The sequence below is a fragment of the Lepisma saccharinum genome, chromosome 9, assembly GCF_977018435.1.
Source record: "Lepisma saccharinum chromosome 9, izLepSacc3.1, whole genome shotgun sequence".
Taxonomy (NCBI): Eukaryota; Metazoa; Arthropoda; class Insecta; order Zygentoma; family Lepismatidae; genus Lepisma; species Lepisma saccharinum.
The window spans coordinates 70,217,624-70,222,988 of record NC_139237.1 but is presented as its reverse complement, the minus strand read 5'-3'; the positions used below and the strand labels follow the sequence as shown (position 1 = coordinate 70,222,988).

The 5,365-nt window shown below is 36.1% G+C and overlaps 1 non-coding gene across 1 annotated transcript; it reads right to left on the bottom strand.

Annotated features, from left to right (window-relative positions):
- Positions 1-3,387: 3,387 nt before the first annotated feature.
- On the bottom strand, positions 3,388-3,460 carry TRNAV-CAC (transfer RNA valine (anticodon CAC)). Its single transcript has one exon. It is a non-coding gene; the product is annotated as a tRNA-Val (tRNA).
- Between the last annotated feature and the right edge of the window lie 1,905 nt (positions 3,461-5,365).

Here is a 5,365-nt window from a genome sequence, read left to right as displayed (position 1 = left end):
AATAGGTTTCAGCACTCCTTATATTTCATGTGTCAACTGACAACCTATCCCATAGCCACTTGCATCCGTGACTAAAACTAATGGCAATCGAGTGTCAAATGCTACTAAAACGGGTGCAGAAACTAATAGCTGCTTAACTAGCTGAAACTCCCTCACACATTCTTCATTCCAAACCACTGTACACTCTTCTTTTGCAATAAATAAAGATTAGGTATCCTAGAACTCAAATTAGGCAAAACTCGTGCATGATACGCCACTAAACCCATGAATGTCGCCAATTCCTTTTTATTCTCAGGCACCTTACATTTTAACACTGCCTGAACATGTTCATTCGTAGGTAAAATTCCATGTTCCGTGAATTTCCTTCCTAGAAAATTTACTTCATGAACAAAAAATTCAGACTTCTGCAAATTTACTTTTACATTGTACTGCATCAATCTTTCCAAAACTAATACAGTTAGTTTGTAACAGTCATACAATGTATCTGCTCCTAAAAGAATGTCATCAATAAATGATACCACTCCATCAATACCACCAAGTATTGTGTCCATGGCTCTTTGAAATACTTGAGAACTTATTTTAGTTCCAAATGGTAAACGTTTATGTACATACAAATGACCTTCATTTACAATGGTAAGAACATGTTGAGACTTTTCTTCGACTAATAATTGATGAAAAGCTGAACGTAGATCAATCTTCGTATACCACTTATGTGAAGCTAACTTATGATAAAGCTCGTCAAAAGTTGGAAGTGGATATTGTAAAGTATCTACATTTGGATTTACAGTTTTGCTATAGTCAGCACATACACGAATACTTCCATCTGCTTTTCGCACAGGAACTACAGGACTACTCCAATCAGAACTTTCTATTTCTTCTAAGATTCCTTGCTGGCACAAATCTTTTATTGCCTTGCCTACTTCATCACGCATAAAGTAAGGTAGATTGTAACCTTTCCTTTTCACAGGTACAAATCCAGGCTTCAATGGAATTCTAACATTAATATTTCTTATAGGTTCTGAAATGTCATTATTGAACAAAATTTTAAATTTTACTAAAATATCAGATTTCAACTTCGCTGATTCCCCATTCGATGTGTCTGTGTACAAGCTCCTTGTAATACTATTCCAAAATATTTTGTCCATTTGCCCTTGTACAGTATCAATTACCAAACTTCTTCTCCAATCGCCAAAGAGAATACGCAATCCTGCTCGACCAAGTATAGGTTTTAAATCAGTAAAATCTCCTACTATAAACGGCATTTCATAACTCAGTGAGTTATACTTTACAGGTAAGGAAATTTGACCCTCAAATTTCAACTTTTCTCCTGTGATAGTACCATAGCCATTTTTGAGTGGATTCAATCGTAAAACGTCGCTGCTTTTCCATACACTACTTTTAGGTAGAATGTTAGCATAACTTCCTGTATCCACTATAAATTTAACTGGTTCATTGCAGATATATAGCTGAACATGTAAGGGTTGAATCTCATTGCATAATAACTCCTCAACATGCTTGCTACTTTCTTCACTTTTATGCTGTACAGTATTACATTTATACTGAAATTGTGCTGGCTTCCACTGTAGTCAAAATTATTACCTCGGGTTTTGTTTATCGCATCTTCCTCCTCAGAGGGTGTAGAAGAAGATCTTACATTAGATGTAGTCTTATTTAAATATTGCACAGCCCTTGAGGTGTAGTTAGGTTGTTTTTGATACATGAAATCTGCCTTCTTCCCAGATGATCTTTTATCTACATCTTTTATTTCATTCTTGTATCTACAAACATTTGGAAAATGATTTATCTTGCCACAAAATCTGCAAGCTTTCCCCATAGCTGGACAACCTTCAGCTCCATGTTTTGTTTTCGAACCACATCTATAGCAAATCCAATTAAAATTCCGTGGACTATCTTGTTGCAATTGTCCTTTATAACATTTCACCTCTAATTTGCTCTTGTACATACTTCTTGGTGTGTATGTGTTAACTTTGTGGATGTTTGAGTCTTGCTGAATATGGCTACCAAATCTGTCTTGTACTTCATGATTCCTAATGTAATCACAAACATCTTTTTACGTCTTTGGAGTCTCCATAATTAACTTCCTTTTTAATGTACCTTCCTCAAGTCCAAAAATTGTTTGTTGCTTTAATTCATTATCAAACTCTTCTGGCTTAAACCCACATGTTAATGACAACTTTTTAATTCGTGATATATAGTCATCCATTGATTCACCATGCTCTTTTGTAGCATTTTTAAATTTATATATCTCAACCAACTTGTTTGTTTTAGGTTCATAAATATCAACGAGTTCTGTCAGCAAAACTTCGACAGGAAAACTACTAGTATCATTTGGAGCTAATTTAATATACAATGCCTCATACGCATTATTTCCAATCACTGATAACAATAAATTAACCTTTTTATCTTCTTTAACTTCTTGTGCTTTTAAAAATGATTCAAATCTTCGCACATAAGCTTTAATATTACTTCCTACCTCATAGGATTCGAAGAATGGCAACGTATTCATTTTTCAAACTTCTTACAGTAGATTTGAATCTTCTATTCAACTACAATAATCTTATTAATTGTTCAACTCACAAATGTATCCAATCCATCGTCGCCACTTATCATGTATTGATTCAAAGAACTTATTTAATGAAACACTTGGGTTCGAACATCTTTATATTAACTCCATAACACATGTATTGTATCTAAAAAAAATCAACAACCAGTAACTATAACAACAATAATATATATGGCTGTTTCAGCCCATGGCTTCATAACTTAAACTAATATATAACATACAGAAAGGATGTTTAAGAGGTGATGAACTCATGATGATTCGAATTGAGAATGGGCAGTAAGAACGTAGTGGAAATTAGGTGAAATTGCAAAAAAAAAAAAAAAAAAAAAAAAAAAAAACCGTTAAGACCTAAAAAAAGGCTAAAAAAAGGACCAATAAGCCGAAAAAGGCCAAAAAGGATAAATAAAACCCACCCTTTTCTGGCCTACAATGTCCCAAAATGAACATATATTATGTTGCGCCTCGTCTTCGGACACTAGGGAAAAAAAGGATTTTTCCTCAACTTCCGAGACCTAGTGATCATAAAACATATAATTTTGACAAACTGTTGACTCATTGAGAAACCCGTTCTACACTGTGAACTTGTCAGTTTCTCTGTATGCAAGACCTGGGTCAGTAAACTCTTGGTCTTATTATAGAATAGAACCCTTGACCGTTTGGATACAAGGTGCATATACTTTTGTTAGTAATTTACACCCTCCCCCATCCCATCGAGTAGCTGTCAACAGCGTAACATACGGTATGAGTGGTAAAAATAGAACACAATCAACAAACACGAACCAGACAGAGAAAAAATTCAGTAATGTTTCCGCCCGGGATCGAACCGGGGACCTTGCGCGTGTGAGGCGCACGTGATAACCACTACACTACGGAAACACCTAGCATCCTTCTTAATTGTCTTCGTAGTTAATGCAGCGAGAAGATTGTGTAGGGAGATTTAAATAGAAACATTGAGTTATAAATAAACACACTCACACAAGACGCAGGGAGAATGTTATCTGAAGACTGTGTATAGCACGGTTGTTAAAGATCCAGGAATTTTAAGTAAATTCAATTCCGGTCCAGTAGAGATAATCAGCAAGCGAAAATCGGTCCTGGACCGTAAAAGAGCATTTTTATCTGTAAAGTATTCAATTCGTCCCAGGAACCTTTCTTCCGGCTGAATTTAAATTCGGTCCAGGAACATTTGGTAAAACTATCAAAGACGGGAATCGGATTTCTTCAAATTTACAGGAGAAAGTACTTACGGAATTGAGTTTCTGCGTAATTTCGGAAGTTCGTAGAAGTGTTTTATCGCATTTTTCAGTGTAGTTGGCCGCTAATTCATGTATTTTTCTATAATAATGTCCGTCCGATGCACGAAAGCTGTTGCTTACATTTCCATCCATGTACTTGAACCGGATGTTGCGAGCATCTGATGACGTAATCCCCGGTGTTTCCAAACACACAGTTTTTTGCCCAGCCTAAAGCAACATAACCTAATCTTACCGTGATGGTGCGTGGGGCTATCGTGAATGGTTTATGGGGCTATTCGTGGATGGTCATACTATCCCGAATGGTTTTTTGGGCTATGCGAGAATGGTTTTCGGAGCTATGCGGGAATTTTTGTGTTAAGAAGGTTGAAACACTGCTTTGTCGTTTGAAACACAACGCTAGTCAAGATTTGCCCGCCATTTTGAGTGTTCAGGAAGCGAGAAAAGAACGAACAATAATTACTCGATATGTCGACAATAGATACTAATTTCGTTAAAAAAAAGCTAAATCCTTTGTTAAACAATCTTTCGCAATGCAGAATAAGTAAGTACGAATGTCAACAATTGCAGAATAAACGAGTTACAGACAATTCCCAGCTTTGATAGTTTTACCGAACATTTTTTCGGATCAATTTACATACGGTCCAGGAATCTTTCTTCAATAAAACAATACGCAACTTGAGCAGAATTTAAATTGTGCGATTGATTGAATTATTTGCATGATTTTACTTCGCTTTTTGTGCCACTCTTGGCCAAACATTGTGCGAGAAAAACAGGTTCAGGATCCTGCAGTGGAACCCAATGTAACCCTTTAGAATATATGTGTTTCTGGACCTTTAAGCAACCCTGGTGTATGGCATGATATTTTCATTTTTCCTTTTTATGATACACGTTGATAAACATACGAGAAAGCCTCCAAGAGAGCGACTGGTGGAAAGCAGAAGTGAAGGAGAAATAAGGACAGACAAGGAAACAGAGAAAAGAGCCACATGGGGCTGGGAGAGAGAGAGAGGGAGGAAGGGAGAGAAAGAAAGAAAAACACCGAAGAGGGAGAGATATAGAAAAAGGAGATGCAGGAGAAAGAAAACAAGTGAAAGAACGGGAGACGAAGACAGAGAAGACACGGTGTATGTGTGTGTGAGAGAGAAAGAGCAAAATACAAAGATAAAGATTTTCGGGGTCGCCAGAACAACAACAAACCCAGAGTTATCATACACAAGATCCCAAAGTTCCAATCTTCTAACAATTAAAACTCACAAAACTGAATTTTCTTAGTAACTCTTTTACTGTATCAGTGGTTAGGGACTGGAATGCACTTTCACATGAAATGAGAAAATCAATTTCCATAGATATCTTCAAAAGAAGATTAAGAGAAAGTTTTATGGAGTGATTTTTTGTTTTTGTCAAGTAATTAATACATGTTTAATATTTGTAGTGGTCTGTTATGTATATAAAACCTATGTATGAGTGTGTGTGTGTGTGTGTGTACATGTATATATCGGGTGACAAGAAATAACCCGTACTAATG